Below are 16,687 nucleotides of genomic sequence, written 5' to 3'. Positions count from 1 at the left end.
GGCGATGAAAAGCCATCCTTAATTTTTTAAGGGGTTTGAAACATGCTCTTTCTAATGAAAATGATTAAAAGAGTTTTCAGAAGGTCTTTTTTTGTAAAAGTGGGCTAAAAATACCCTATTTTGGGCGTTTTTGCAAAAATCATCAACTTTACACTGTTTGTGAACTAATGGAAAATATTAGTAGAATGAAATTTTATATTAAAAAACCTTGTGTTGATAAGTTGTTGTGTGCAAAGTTTCACGTTTATCACACCTTTAATCCCAGAGATATAAAAAGCCAAACCTTACAATTTTTTCGTGCTGCAAATTTTTCGGACCAAATTTGCTCCAAGTTTTCTTCATGGAAATCGCTCATGAAGATTTTTTTTTATTTTGTTTAATAGAGCGCAAAAAGTTGTACAAGATGGCCAAGTTTTGTTTCTCTCAACAAAATATTGCCGGAGATAATGTCTCAAAGTTCCGAAATCTCGGAGTCATACCATAGAAGGCTGCAATATGGGGTCAAACAGATTACTATATCTCAGCAAGTATTGCATCAGCGAACGTAAAACTTTACCAATGTTCATTGGGGACTTGTATGAATGTTCACAGAAAATTTCATCAAAATCCATGATGGTCGCGCAGGGACCACCAGACCACTTGACATGGAATGACCCAGTTTATGATTTGCTTTGGGCTTCTAAGCCTATGGCTCTTCCTGTGGTGGCCCGATGTACACTTTGGCTGCGTGGTTGGTCAACTGATGCGGCTTCTAAGTCCAAGCTGCAAATTTTAAAGGCCCTCTTAGCGCCCCAGGAATTCCCTTCTCCAGGGACAAAGGGTCTGCGCCTCCACTATATGTTGGGCTGCCTGCCTAAATCCTTTTGATATTCCATCCCAGTGATATCTCTGTTGTGTAGATATCAGAAGGCGTAAGTCTAGGATACTGTCCATGACCATGGCCTTCTGTCTATCAGGATCTAAGTGAATCCTTGTTCATCTATGTAGCTACATGTATTCTATTAAAATGCAACAGTAATTTATATAGACATTGAGTGTTAGTTGTGTGTGTGGCTTAGTTTGTAGTATCAATGAAAGGTGAAGAATACTTGAAAATAAAGACAGAGATAGATTTCAGAGAGAAGGCTTTATTCTTACCAAGTTTTTCAATTAAGTACAGACATCAAACACATTCTGGTTTCAATCGCATAGGGCTCCGCTGTCCGAGAAAGCGTTGGGGAGGACTCCAACTCTCTCTCAAAATCTTATCTCTTTTATAGCCCCAAGTCCCAATACAAGTCTATTGTGAGGTACCTTTTTTTTCTAATATTTCTCAATTTCTGAGATCATACTTTCGTATCCGGCCAGATGCGCATCTGTACCATCTGTCTTTCCGTTCTAGCTATTTCAAGAGATTGCCCCATATCCGTCAAAGTCAACATGTTTTTGGAACATTTTGTTTTTCTCGTTTACCAAAATATCTTTATCAGTTTCACATCTTCCTTTTGTAATACCTTTCATAACATCTTATGATCTGTGTGCCATCTTATGGAAAATAAGTCCCATTTTAAGAACCTCATTTTATTCCTTTTACCCATTATTCTTTCATTATAGGTGCTATATTCAATCAGAAAGTTGTACCTGGTTGTGTTAAGACTCATTGTTCAGACCTGCTTTTTGCAGATTCTCATATAAGAAATCATTAGCTTGTCATTTGGCCTAGTCAGTACTTTTTCAGTTGTTTTAGGCCGTGTAGCTTAGCCCACCACTATTCCAGTGGTAGGTCTGAAGCCAAGCCATATATTAACATTCCCCTCTTCACCCTATCCCATAGGGTGACACCAGGGTTAATACACCATGGTACCATCCATTCCAGAAGGTATCCTATAAGGCCATCAAATTTTCCAAGTCTTAATGTGAACTGGTACAGTCAAATTTATTTGGTTTGAGATTACCATCTTGGCACCACTTCAATTATTTCAATCCTTCTTATCTATATCTGTGGTTATACAAAAACTTATAATTACTATAATAATATTTTTGATTCTACCCTTTAATATGCAGGTTCTAACTTATTCTTACCTATGTGAGTATATATTGTTATCAATCATAAATTCTTTGGTTATATACTGATTGTATCTTGAGTATACATTTGCATAGATTTGCATAGGTTATGTAGACATTTTGCTCATGTATCACATCATCTTATAAAGCTTTATATGGTTATATTGTATCCCTGTGTGCTATTACCTGATTATACAGTTGCTGACATCTCTCTAGTGTCTCTAGCATTTGCATAGCGATTGGTCCTTCTCAGAGGGAGATAGTCCAATGTGTTATCTCCTGTGGTGTTGGGAAGGAGATTTTCGTACAGGACATATTGTCCTGCTGTTGTCTTTTTCATTATTGCAGTTTCAATTAAGCGTTCTACTAAGCCTCTAGCACAAGGGATTATGCAACATCCTACTAATACAAAAATTGCTACCACTATAATTATAGTAGTGGCTGCTGAAATGATAAATGTCTTCCATTTACCAAAAGCTCTATCCATCCAACCAGTCCAGGATGTGTCAACACCAGAGTTCTCTGCCAATTCTTGTGACAGTGAGGTTAAGCCTTCCAAAGCTCTGGTGATTGATCCATCTGGAGCAGTGTTGTTGGGGATAAAGGTGCAACACTGTGTACCTATTTTCCGGCACACTCCGCCATCCGATGCCAAAATCTGGTCAAGAACTAATCTATTTTCTAACGTCATTCTGCTGGTAGCATCTAATTGTGTTGCAATTCCTTGAACCGCGTCTCTGGTGTAATTGACAAATCTCTGCTGGTTGTAATATATATAGTTGATCCAGTCTAAATTCTTATTTATAGTAGCCCACCAAAAGAAAGCTGATTCGAATCCTGCAGCTATTTGGTTTCTGGCTTTGAACTCATCAGGAACCCCTCTTGGAACTCCAATTGCATCTATATAGACCCGATCATCAAAAGATCCAGGCATTGCATTTCTCTTCACTCGTGAGGAAGAGCTGCTATGAGGAGGGAGCAAAGATGCTATTATAATTGGAATTACCAATTTGACTAAGGCACATCTGCCTGTCCAACTCCTGTGGAGTGTATGGTAGATAGTGTGGGTTCCACAGTACCACCATATGTCTGCTCTAGCTTGTGAAAAGTCTGTGAGATTTAGATTTCGTAGAGTCCCTTTTTCTAGGGTTGTATTACAATTGGTCAAATTTCCTAGAAACCGTGTATTTTTCACCCCATATCGTTCCAGACATGTATGATATCTGGTAGCAGGATCTGGAATCCTGAATGCGGGTGGAACCCTCAGCCGAGGGGGTAAGTAGGGGTGGTGCTCGTTAAGATGTTGACAAGTCTGGTTGATATCATCTTTCATTTGTAATAACTCTAACATACACCAAAAACCATCTGGGTCATTGTGGAGATCTAAAGGAAAGGGAACTACTGTTGGTTCTGCTCTTGCATGGGAACAAAAATAACAATTAGAGACATTCAAACTCTTTGTAGTATAATGCGCCCATTCAAGCCACAGGTTTGTTTCTCCAAATCCTGTTTCTAATGCTATTAAATCTTTAGAATTATTAATCGGCACAATCTGGTAAGGAATCTTTAATTCTGGGATTTTTGTTGGCATCAAAGGATTCTTTTCTGGTTGGGTTGGGGGTGGAACAATCTTAAATTTTCCAACGGGGTCTCTACCTGAGGCGTCAATTCCTAAGGAATAAGTTCTGTATGTAACAGCCGTCACTCCTCTGAAAGTGATAGCCACTTGATTACATTTGGTCATTGGACAGAGGCCATTCACTCGCAATTTCATGATAGAAATGCTCTTTTTGAGATCTGGAATCTCACTACCTGAGTAGGGAATCCATGAGCCTGTGTACCACCATACTTGTGCCCAACTTCCGCAATTGGAGAAGGGACACAGGTATACCTCAAAAGCTGACAAATATTGCTGTATGGGATGTTCCCCACACATTGTGTAAGCACACACATCAAGGGTGATTGTGGTCGTGTCTTTAGTTGTGGGTAATGTTATTTCGGGGGTGGTAATAAACTGTTGCAGAAAACTTTCTAGATCCTTTGTTCCTTGTACCATAGGCATGGTGAGCACACACAACAGAAGGGCTAGGCACTTCATGTTGGTAGTTTTCATGGTTAAATGTAAGATCTGGACTGTACCAAAGGCAATTGGCGGTTAATGAAAATGAGTAACAAAATTAATCCTAGGGTCTTAACCAGAACTGCAATTGCTATAGTTAGTATTCCAAGGTATACCAATGCTTGATATATCATGAGGAAGAATTTGGGTAGGGTGGGTAAATTCTAATAGCTCCTCTTTCAGTAGGGTCGGGGATTTCAAAAAGGCTATATACTTCCAAAGGTCCCAATCCAACCTCTCTAATGAACAGGAAGGGTATCCAGTCAGTGCCCAGTACGGCGTGTGTGATCAACCAAAAATCTACAACGTCACCAGTTTCTGGTCTTATTAGGAGGTCGTCGGTTTGTTCAACTTGTAAACCTAAGGTTCCTCCAAACAGTACCAGAGTGTGTGTGACCGTTCGACTAGGACCTAGTGTCCAACTCTCAAATAAGGGTTCACACAATGTTTGAAATCGTGTGAAGGGGTCCCAATTGGGATCGTCTTCTGGAGCTGGGTCCCAATGGGGATGTATCAATTCTCTTGGATCAAAAAGGTACTCTGGGGGTTCAGGGATTAACTGTTCACTTAATTTAAAGGCGACGGTGGGGGAGAATCAGGTGGAGAAGGCTGGTTATCTGGTCTGTTCTGGGACATATATTGATAGCTACTTTGGGATGGTGAGCTATCTGGGAGGACGAGTAGCGGGGACTGTGGTACTCGAAGTGGCTAAGGTAGTATTCGTGGGAGGAGGAACGTCACTAGTAGGAACCACAGGATAAGGAGGAGGGGAGGTTCGCAATTCAAACAAGGTAATATTATCCTCAAAAGTATTTGTAATAGTGGGGACAATATTGTCCGAGCTACTGTTAGTATCGGAAACACTTGTAGAATGCAAAACAGGAGAATCAGTAAGGACAGGAATAGTCGCAGCGTTTTCAATAGGCACTGCAGGATTGCCAGTTGAAAAGTCTGTTGTGGCAGATGTGTCTGCCCAGGGAGTGGGAATACTGGTGGCAAGGGGACTGATCTTTTTGATCGTTTGGAGGGATGTGTGTCCAAACAAGTGTGTGAATGTGGTGTACTGTTGGGGTTCTGTGTAGGCTGCTGTAGTAGGTGGAGAAGCAGGAGCAGTTGCAAGTACAGAAGTAGTTGCAAGTACTGCTGGGGTAGTTGCAAGTACCGAAGTAGTCGCAAGTACCGCTGGGGTAGTTGCAAGTACCGAAGTGGTTGCAAGTACCGTGGCGTTTCCAACGGGCAAAGTAACGTTGCCAGTGGGAAAGGCAGTGAGTGAGATCCAAAGATCTAAGAGGTTACTGTCAGCAGTATAGGTAAACAAGGTAGTGAGAAACAAAACCAAACCTATACAAAGTAGGATCATGCACACAAGTCCAACAGCAAACAGTCGAGCAGATGGAAAGCAGAAGAAGAGGGTGTACTGATGTAACACCGTAACTGCTGCTGAAACAACACTTGCCACGGTGCTGTTTGCGTCCGTGTCGTCTGGAATGGTGTCGTCTTCCAGATAAGGTTCGTCAAAGTCGTTGGACCAATGGGTATTGGTTTCAGATAACTGCTCAGAGTCACACGTGTCAACAGGGTAAAGTTCAGTTGTTTGTGGATCTGGTTCTTTGATAGCGTCAAGGGCAGCAAGGTTCTCAGCAGTTGGTTCCCTGCGGAGAACTTTACCAGCGGGGGAGGGTGGTGGTATTAAAACTTTCACAGGAGTGGTTGGGAAAGGTGGTATTGGAATAGGAACTTTATGTAAAGAAATAGTCTGTAAGGGAATGAGTTCCTCTGGAGTGAACAGCGGCGGAACTTGCTGTGGCATTTATCTGGCTTGATTCGGGAAGTACAAATGTAGAATGTCGAGCAGCTCACTGATGTTGCTGTGCAAATTCTGTACTGTTGAAAACGCAACAGACTCTTGTTCTTCCAGATTCAACTGTCCTGCTAAGTTGCGGACTTGGGTGAGATCTTCTGCAAGGTTACGGATTCGGATGAGACGGATGCGAAGATCAACGTAGGGAAGTGGAATGCTGGAACAGTGGGAGGTGGAGGTGAGGATGGCAACTCAAAAGCTGGTTCAAATACAGGTGGTTGTTCAGATGGTGACTCTGGAGATTCTGCGAAGGTTTGGATGACTGTCAGCCAGATCAAGGAGGTGCGATTCAGGAGATGGATGGTCTAAGTTGATTAAGTGGTTAAGTCTTTGGTCGAGTTGATCAAGATGGTTTAAGAGTGTTGGATGTGGGGTCGGTGGTCTTGGGTTCAGTGGCGGTGGAGATGGGGTTCGTGGTGGGACAGGTCTCTCCAGTGGCTGCTGTGCTGGAAACATCAATGGAAACATCCAGGAGGCCTGATTCGGTATTCGGGTAGACTCGTATATCTTTCAGATGGACCCAGGATGTGTGGTCCTCAAGCTTAGCAGCTGTAGCTGACAGAGCTTCTATCTTGAAGGGGCCAACGTAGATGGGATCTCGCCAAGTTTTGTGCGTGTAATAACGCCGATGCACTAGATCGCCCACTTTGTAAGGGGGAGATCTATTGGCATCACAATCCCCTCTTCTGTCCGAAATGGCCTGTGGAATTGAGGACAGAGAACTTACAATAGTCTGCAAGATATCCCAGTATACTGAGTATTGATCGGGCACTTGAGTGTCTGGATTGCCAGGTAGAAGTCGCATTGGGCGACCTGTACATAATTGGAAAGGCGTCAGTTTAAGGGAAGAGGATGGAGTGGCACGAAGTGATAAGAGTGCCAGTGGGAGGGCATCAAGCCAATTCTTTATCCCATTTGCCATAAGCTGACGCATTTTGGTTTTCAGCAATCCATTGTATCTTTCTACCAAACCATTACTGGTGGGTTTGTAGACACAGACAGTTCTGTGAGTAATGCCAAGTGCTGGAAGGAGATTCTGCAGCAGTTCATTTACAAAGTGTGTACCATTATCTGTGGTTATTTTGCCAGGAATACCAAATCGAGGAATAATTTCATTGCACAGTGATTGTGCCATAGTTTGTGCGGTTTCTCTAGAGCAAGGGAAAGCTTCCACCCACCTAGAGAAAGCGTCCACGCAGACAAGCAGATACCGTTTACCACGAACAGGTGTCAGCATATCTGTGAAATCAATATACCAGGTCCCTGGACAACAGGTAAATGACCTGAAGGAATGACAGGTCCTCGTTTAGGTGTATACAGAAAACATTTGTAACAATTATGAACCACAGTGTGACACATAGGCATCATTTGGGGAGCCCATAATTTGGAAGACAGTTGATCTGTGGGCTGGGTCGTCAGTATACCCAAAAGTCACCTGACCCCTTCTCAATCTCTAGAATATTTGGGGGTCCAGTTCGACACAGCCTCGGGGTTTGTCTTTCTACCCGAGCAAAGGCGGTGCAAGCTTCAGAACCAGGTCTCTCTGCTCCTGAGGATGCCTCGCCCGCGAGCTTGGGACATAGTCCAGCTGTTGTGGTCGATGACGCCCACCTTGGAAGTGGTGCCATGGGCGAGAGCGCATCTGAGATCTCTGCAGTGTTCCCTGCTTCAACGATGGTCTCCAATATCTCAAGATTACCAGCGCAGACTCACGTGGCTCCCTGTGGCCCGGCTCAGTATGGAGTGGTGGCTCTCAGACAGCATGTTGCGGCGAGGAATGCCGCTAGCACTTCCCTCTTGGTGCCTGGTGGTAACAGATGCCAGCCTGCAGGGCTGGGGAGCACATTGCCAGGGAAGGCATGCCCAGGGTTTCTGGACACCTGAGGAGTCAGAGTGGTCCATCAATCGCTTGGAGTTGAAAGCGATATTCCAGGTACTTCTTGCCTTTTACACGACCCTGGAGGGACTGGCTGTCAGAGTTCTGTCGGACAATACGACAGCAGTGGCCTACATAAATCGACAAGGCGATGAAAAGCCATCCTTAATTTTTTAAGGGGTTTGAAACATGCTCTTTCTAATGAAAATGATTAAAAAGAGTTTTCAGAAGGTCTTTTTTTGTAAAAGTGGGCTAAAAATACCCTATTTTGGGCGTTTTTGCAAAAATCATCAACTTTACACTGTTTGTGAACTAATGGAAAATATTAGTAGAATGAAATTTTATATTAAAAAACCTTGTGTTGATAAGTTGTTGTGTGCAAAGTTTCACGTTTATCACACCTTTAATCCCAGAGATATAAAAAGCCAAACCTTACAATTTTTTCGTGCTGCAAATTTTTCGGACCAAATTTGCTCCAAGTTTTCTTCATGGAAATCGCTCATGAAGATTTTTTTTTATTTTGTTTAATAGAGCGCAAAAAGTTGTACAAGATGGCCAAGTTTTGTTTCTCTCAACAAAATATTGCCGGAGATAATGTCTCAAAGTTCCGAAATCTCGGAGTCATACCATAGAAGGCTGCAATATGGGGTCAAACAGATTACTATATCTCAGCAAGTATTGCATCAGCGAACGTAAAACTTTACCAATGTTCATTGGGGACTTGTATGAATGTTCACAGAAAATTTCATCAAAATCCATGATGGTCGCGCAGGGACCACCAGACCACTTGACATGGAATGACCCAGTTTATGATTTGCTTTGGGCTTCTAAGCCTATGGCTCTTCCTGTGGTGGCCCGATGTACACTTTGGCTGCGTGGTTGGTCAACTGATGCGGCTTCTAAGTCCAAGCTTAGTAAATTTTCCTTTAAAGGTTCTTTTCTGTTTGGAGACGAATTAGATAAATTAGTGCATAGCCTAGGTGAGGCTAAAGTTTCTAGGTTACTGGAGGATCGTCCACAGGGTTCTGGTCGTGGTACTTTTTCAAGTCGGGGTAGAGGCCGTGATTTTCGTCGTTTTCGGCCAGGCAGAGTTTTTCAAGGACAACACTCCAGATGTTTTCAGAGGACTCAGTCCTTTCATGGAGGTCGAGAAGCGGCAACTTCCCTTTCCTCCTTTTCCCGCTCTCAACAATGAAGTTTTGCGGGTCCAGCCTCTTGTACAAGTGGGTACTCAGTTGGCACAATTTCAAGAGAGGTGGGCCCAGATTACTTCGGACCGGTAGGTTTTAGAGGTTATTCGAGAATGGTACGCTTTAGAGTTTGCTCTCCCTTTGTCGGATGCTTTCCTAGAATCTCTGTGCTGTTCTCGCAGCAAGGCCATAGCTGACAGGGATACCCTCAGCAGGCTTCTGGATCTTCGAGACAAATGGCTCCCTTGGCGGAGCAGCTTCAAGGCTGTTGCTCCATTTACTTTCTAGTGCCGAAGAAGGAAGGCTCCTTCCTGCCAATTTTGGACCTCAAAGCGGTCAATCGAGCACTCAAAGTGCCTTCGTTTCCTATGGAGACTTTGAGGTCTGTCATTTTTGCGATCAGGTCTGGGGAGTTCCTCACTTCTCTCGATCTTACAGAAGCCTATTTCCACATTCCTATTCGTCCTGCTCATCAGAGGTTTCTTCGTTTTGCAGTGCTGGGTTACCATTTTCAGTTTCGGGCTCTTCCCTTCGGGCTGGCGACTGCTCCTTGCACGTTTACCAAGTTCATGGTAGTAGTGGCTGCGGCTGTCAGAAAGGAAAGTATTTTAGTCTATCCTTACTTAGATGATTGGTTGATCCGGGCAAAGTCGTACAACGAGAGTGTTCAGGTGACTGCTCGGGTAGTAGAATTTTTACAGTCCCTAGGTTGGGTTGCCAATGTGCAGAAGAGCCATCTTCGGCCTTCTCAGTCGTTGGAGTATCTGGGGGTCCTATTAGACACAAACCAGGGTCGGGTGTTTCTTCCTCCGGCCCGTGTTCTCAAGTTGCAGACTCAGATTTGTCATTTTCTGCAGTTGCAGTCACCGTCCACAAGGGACTATCTTCAAGTTCTGGGGTCCATGGCAGCATCAATCAAGGTGGTTCCGTGGGCCAGAGCTCACATGAGAATTCTCCAGTGGTCTCTGCTGTCCAGATGGTTGTCCCAGACGGATTGTCTTCTCTTCATCAACAACTGCTACTTTTGCTCCAGGTGAAGACCAGTCTGCGGTGGTGGCTTCGAGAGGCCAATGTGACCAAAGGCATGCCTCTAGATCAGCCCAGATGGTCTGTGCTGACGACAGATGCCAGTCTCCAAGGCTGCGGAGCTCACTGTTGTCAAGGGCAGTTTGCTCAGGGTCTCTGGTCTCATCAGGAGACATTATGCTCCATCAATCTATTGGAGACCAGAGCATTTCGTCTTTCTCTCCAAAGGTTTCTTCATCTTCTGAGAGGCCAGGCAGTACGAGTAATGTCAGACAATGCCATAGTGGTAGCATATATCAATCGACAAGGAAGGACGAGGAGCCTACCATTGGAACGAGAGGAGTCGCTGTTACTTCAATGGGTGGAGATCCATCTGGTGGCTTTATCAGCGGTGCATGTAGCAGGAGTACTAAATGTTCAAGCAGACTTTCTCAGTCGTCACATACTCGATCCCGGAGAGTGTTCATTAAGCGCAGTGGCGTTTCAGCTCCTGGTCGATCGTTGGGGGTCTCCTAGGATGGATCTGTTTGCCTCCTCCGGCAATGCAAAACTTCCTCTGTTCTTCAGTCACAAGGATCCAAAAGCGCAGGGCATGGACGCTCTTCTCCAATCCTGGCCGGCCGGTTTAATGTATGCCTTTCCTCCATGGCTTCTGATAGGGCATCTTCACAAGGTCGAGACGCACAGGGGACGTCTGATTTTGGTGGCACCGGATTGGCCTTGAAGGCCGTGGTACGCCGACCTTCGACGTCTTCTGGTGGATCTTCCTTTCAGACTTCCGGTCATGCAAGATCTCTTGTCGCAGGGTCCGGTCGTTCATCCCGATCCGGATCAATTCTGTCTTACGGCCTGGCTCTTGAAAGGACTAAACTGATTAAGAAAGGCTATTCCGCTCAGGTCATTACTACTGTGCTTCGCTCTCGTCGCCATTCTACCTCTTTGAATTATGTGCGCACTTGCAGGATATTTGAGGACTGGTGTCAGGAGTTTTGTCTATTTCCTTTTACTGCTTCGGTTCTGCAAATTTTAGATTTTTTGCAGCGAGGTTTTGACAAAGGTCTTGCTTTGGCTTCTCTTAAGGTGCAGATTGCGGCCTTGACTTGTTTTCGTGGTCGCATCCAAGGGAAGTCTCTAGCTAGTCATCCTGATGGTGGTACGTTTTTTGCGGGGAGTTAATCTCCTTTGTCCTCCCTCGCAATGTTCTTTTCCTCGTTGGGATCTCAATTTGGTGCTTACAGTTCTTACTAAGCCCCCTTTCGAGCCTTTGTCGTCCTGTACTTTGAAGGACTTGACTCTAAAGACAGTATTTTTGGTGGCCGTTGCTTCGGCTAGGCGGGTTTCAGAGTTGCAGGCGTTGTTGTGCAGATTGCCGTTCTTGGAGTTTTGTTCAGATAGGGTAGTGTTGCGGCCAGTCCCTTCTTTTCTCCCCAAGGTAGTATCTCGATTTTATGTTTCTCAGCCGGTGGTCTTGCCTGTGTTAGGTTCTTTTTCCGGCTCAGAGGAGCAGCGGCTTTTAAAGTGTTTGGATGTCAAATGGGTGTTGAAACGCTATATTAAGTCTACTGATCACTTCCGGCGATCTGATCGTTTATTTGTTCTGATTGGAGGTGCGCGTAAGGGGTTCATGACCTTTCTCGATGGCTTAAAGAACTGATTGCTTCAGCTTATCTTCTTTCTTGGAAACCTGTTCCAGAGCATGTTAAGGCTCACTCTACAAGAGGTCAGGCAGCCTCTTGGGCAGAGCATTGTTTGGTGCCACCAGAGGACGTTTGTAGGGCGGCGACCTGGTCGTTTTTGTACTCTTTTTCTAAGCACTACCGTTTGAACGTTCTCAGCCATCATCAGGTTGCTTTCGGAGCGAGTGTTTTGTCGGTGGGGCTGCTAGGGTCCCTCCTATAATTGCACTGCTTTACTTCCCATCAGTCACATTCTGGGCTGGTCCAGAGGGACGCTAAGGAAGGGTAAATTAGGCCTTAGCTGCTAATTTGCTTTCCTTTAGTCCCTCAGGACCGGCCCAGATCCCTCCCTTCAGGTATCCGTGTTTCAGAAGTTACAAATTCTTTGTTGGAGCTGTGTTGCTAGTTTATTTCGGTATTAAAATAAATAATTAAAAGAAATGTTTTCTGGTTTACTAAGTGTCCTCTTTGAAAGACCATGTTATGTTGCAGTCACTCACTCTATGTTGGCAATGTGCCGGTGGCTGCTCAGGTTTTTTGGATGCACAGGTTATGCTTTTATTGTATGACTTTTCTTCTACTTTGGTACTTTATTACTGGATCTTTCTCTAGCTGACAAGGGCTCTTATTGGCTCGCTAGAGTCACAGTTTTTTTTTCAGTCTCCACCTACTGGAAGGCGTACACAACCCATCAGTCACATTCTGGGCCGGTCTGGAGGGACTAAAGGAAAGCAAATTAGCAGGTAAGGCCTAATTTACCCTTGCGTATTAGGAAAGGAATGGAAAACAAAAATTATACCTTTGTATTGCTCCATGGTGCGACCGCACCGCGAATACTGTATGCAATTCTGGTCCCCGCATCTCAAAAAAGATGTAGTGGAATTAGAAAAGGTACAGAGAAGGGCGATGAAAATGATAAAGGGGATGGGATTACTACCCTATGAGGAAAGGCTAAAGCGGTTAGGGCTGTTCAGCTTGGAGAAAAGACGGCTGAGGGGAGATATGGTAGAGGTCTATAAAATGATGGTGCAGTAGAATGGGTAGACGTGAATCGCTTGTTTACTCTTTCCAAAACTACTAGGACTAGAGGGCACTTGAACCTACAAAGTAGTAAAATATTTATTCATTGGACGTGTAATTCAACTCTGGAATTCGTTGCCAGAGAATACGGTAAAAGCAGTTAACTTAGTGGGGTTTAAAAAAGTTTTGGATAGCTTCCTAAAGAAAAGTCCAAAAGCCATTAACAACAATGTACTTTTGGGCATCTTCTTTCAAACTCAAACTGAATGCTGACAAAACACACTTCCTTCTACTATCATCACAGCACAAGTACAGACCTTCAACATTAATCACCCCCACCCTAAACCTTCCTATCCTGGACAGCCTCAAAATTTTGGGAGTCACCCTTGACCGCTCACTTTCACTCGAACAACATGTTAATGCCACCGCAAAGAAGATGTTCTTCTTGCTGTGGTAACTAAAACGAATAAAACCATTTTTCCCTCGAGAGGTCTTTCGCAACCTCATACAATCTGTCGTTCTCTGCCATCTGGATTACTGTAACAGGGTTTATGCTGGATGTAAAAAGCACCTCATTAAGAAACTGCAGACGGCCCAAAATACAGCGGCTAAATTGGTCTGTGGAATTTGAAAGTACCACGCCCCTCTGAGAGAAACTGCATTGGCTTCCTGTCAAGGATCGAATCTCCTTTAAACTCTGCTCTCTAGTTCATAAAATCCTATATAGTGAGGTACCTGGCTACATGATAGATCTCATCATCCTACCTCTCAGGAATACATTCAGACTCTCCCGTTCGTATCTTAGCCTTCATTATCCAAAATGCAACAGCATCAAGTACAAATACACGTATGCTACATCCTTCTCTTTCATCAGCACTCAGCTTTGGAACTCTTTGCCGAAAACCGTAAAAACCATCCCCAACCATCTAACTTTCAGGAAATCTTTAAAGACCATGTTATTTGGAAATGCTTAACCCATGGCCTCTGCATGTGTCTCCACTGTTGGATGCGCATCGATCTAGAGACATTTTGGACACATTCCCCTTCTCTCTTCCCTCCTGGTTTTCCTACTCCTTCCATCCATTCCTACCCCATTCTCTCTTGAAGGGTTTTCTGCTGTATTAGCTTCATTTCACTGCATTGGTGTCTGCCTCTGTAGTTCACTGTAAGCCACATTGAGCCTGACACTGTTGGGAAACTGTGGGGTACAAATGAGATAATAAATAAGATGGGACTTGCCACTGCTTATTTCTAGGATAGAGAGATAGACTGATGTTCCCTTGACAAAGCACTGAAGCGAAACAGGCACCTGTCGGGCTATTTATTACTCCTGGGATCGCACAAGTTCACATGCACAGATAAGTGTTATACAGAAGTCATCTCCACTATAATTGACACAATATTGGTCACTTGAAAGAAATTCAGCTAAGCATAAAATAAGCAGCAAAAATTAATTAAAAAATTATTTCAGTAGTCACGGATGGGATTGGGGGTTGTCTAAGATTATAATTGTCACAGCGATCAGGCATACCAGATGAATGGTAAAAGAATTGCCTAGTGACTGTATGAGACTTCCCTAAAACAAATCAATCTTGTGACCATCTGGCACTATTCGAACTCTACTATTGATTGGTTGTATATCGGTTATATGTCTAGTAGACTAACGCCACCACAATTTTGACAGTATTTCTAGGATAAGCAGCATAAAATGTACTGTATTTTTTGGGGATCTTGCCAGATACTTGTAACCTGGATTGATCATTCTTGGAAACAGGATGCTGGGCTTTATGGACCTTCGGTCTGTCCCAGTATGGCAACACTTGCATACTACGTACTTATTAGCTCAGGGCAGTTCACATGGCCATTCTGGCTTTTCAGCCCTTCTTTTAGGGCAAATGGGACTGCATTCTGTTGGACAATCTAACGACTGTGGCCTACATAAATAGGCAAGGAGGTACTTGCAGTGTTCCATTGGCGACCAAGTCTTGCATGCTGCTAAACTGGGTGGAAACACATTTGCTTCAGATTTCTGCAGCTCACATTGCTGTATCTCTGAATGTTCAAGCGGACTATCTGTGCAAGAACTCTCTAGACCTAGGAGAAATGGGCGTTGTCAATTCAAGTCTTTCACCTCATCATACAGAAGTGGTGCAGCTCCAGTCTGGATCTCATGGCATCTCGTCACAATGCCAAGGTCCCCAGGTTTGTCAGCAGGAGAAGAGAGTATGGTTCAGAGGAGATAGATGCTGTGATAACTGTATGCTGTGATAACTGTGGTCGGAATCGGAACCTCTATATATCCTCCTTCCTTGGTCCATGATAGGCAGAGTACTTCACAGGGTCGTTCTTCATCCAGGCCTAGTAATCCTGATTGTTACGGATTAGTCCAGAAGGCCTTGGTGTGCAGACCTAACTCATCTCCTGTTAGACAACCCATTTCGTCTTTTGTCTCCCTTGTTATCCAAGTCTCTTGTTGAAAGGTCCCATTCAGATGCAAGATCTGACTTGCTTGGTGTTTATGGCTTGCTCTTGAGAGGTCAATGTTAAGGAAGAAAGGTAATTCAGATCAGGTGATTACAACCTTGTTCATGCAAGGAAGTGTTCAGCTTTGTCAGCTTATGCGCTAGTTTGGGAAGTATTTGAAACTTGATGCTCGGAAAGAGCTATTTCTCCCCTGCCCTCTTCCTTACCATCCTGCACTCTTCTTGCAGGACATCTTATTTATTTATTTATTTTGCAATTTGTTTATTGAGTTTCAAATAAACATAGCAGTGAATACATTTGCCCCTAGACATCTTAATCCTATCAAGGAACCCATCTACCGCTGCCTAAATCACAGAGCTAACTAACTATAAAAGGAAGCTATGTCTTAAACTACTCTAAGGGTGCAAGTACGAGCCTTAGCTTTCTACCGTTGGTGACTTATGAATTCCTTTCTGGCTGCGCATCCTGACACTGTTCGTTCCCGTAAGGAGTTAATCAATTGAAGCCTCCTCTTAAACTTCTTTGTCCTTAGTGGCATCTTAATCTGGTACTTAAATCACTACAGAAGCCAACCTTTCAGCCCCTTTGTAAAGCTACTCTAAAGGATCTTATGCTAAAAATCAGTTTTTCTGGTAGCGATTTTTTCTACATAACAGATTTCTGAGCTTCAAGCTCTCTCCTGTAGAGATCCGTTCCTCCACTTCACCAAAGTTGGGATTACTATTTGAACTCTTTCTTCCTTTCTTCCTAAAGTAATATCTGTTCATGTGAATTGACCTTTGTATCTTCCCTCCTTTAAGAGAGGATTATGGGAAGGAATTTTGCTTCATTGCATCTTCTGGATGTTCGTGGTGCTCTCCTCAGTATCTTCAGGTTACCAATGATTTTTGGCGATCTGATCATCTTGTCATCCTTGTGGGTCCAAATCGAGGAAATGCAGCTTCGAAAGCAACCATTGCCCGATGGATTAGGGAATCTATTGCTTCCTTGTATATGCTGTTGGGGAAACTGCTTCCAGCGCCCCTCAAGGCTTATTCTTCCAGAGCTCTTTTCACATCATAGGTGGAGTCTCGTGCCTTTTCACTAGAAGAAATCTGTAGATCAGTTATGTGGTCCTCTTTGCATACTTTTTCCCAAACATTATCGCGTGGATGTTTTGGCATGGACGGAAGCATCTTTTGTAGCATCAGTGCTTTCTGTGGGTGTTTCTGATTCCTGCCCCGTTTGAGGACAGCTTTGCTACATCCTATAAGTCTTTGGATTTATCTGCTACTGATGACATGGAATGAAAAATATTTTATCTTACCTGATAATTTTCTTTCCTTTAGTCACAGCTGATGAATTCAGATCCCCACCCTAGATCTGCAGTATCACTTCAGTCTGTTTCTCTGT

At 43.8% G+C, this 16,687-nt stretch overlaps 1 protein-coding gene and 1 long non-coding RNA gene across 2 annotated transcripts in view; one reads left to right on the top strand and one right to left on the bottom strand.

Moving 5' to 3' along the window:
* The window catches only part of TBL1XR1 (transducin beta like 1 X-linked receptor 1), a 405,824-nt gene that overhangs the window by 166,934 nt on the left and 222,203 nt on the right, over window positions 1–16,687 (top strand).
* Window positions 1,190–13,046, bottom strand: LOC115479110. The gene is made up of 3 exons (XR_003943610.1): window positions 13,037–13,046; window positions 4,398–4,401; window positions 1,190–1,293 (listed from the first exon to the last, which is right to left on the bottom strand). It is a non-coding gene; the product is annotated as an uncharacterized LOC115479110 (long non-coding RNA).

The sequence above is a fragment of the Microcaecilia unicolor genome, chromosome 10, assembly GCF_901765095.1.
Source record: "Microcaecilia unicolor chromosome 10, aMicUni1.1, whole genome shotgun sequence".
Taxonomy (NCBI): Eukaryota; Metazoa; Chordata; class Amphibia; order Gymnophiona; family Siphonopidae; genus Microcaecilia; species Microcaecilia unicolor.
The sequence above is the reverse complement of the archived record's forward strand: the minus strand, read 5'-3'. Positions and strand labels throughout refer to the sequence as shown.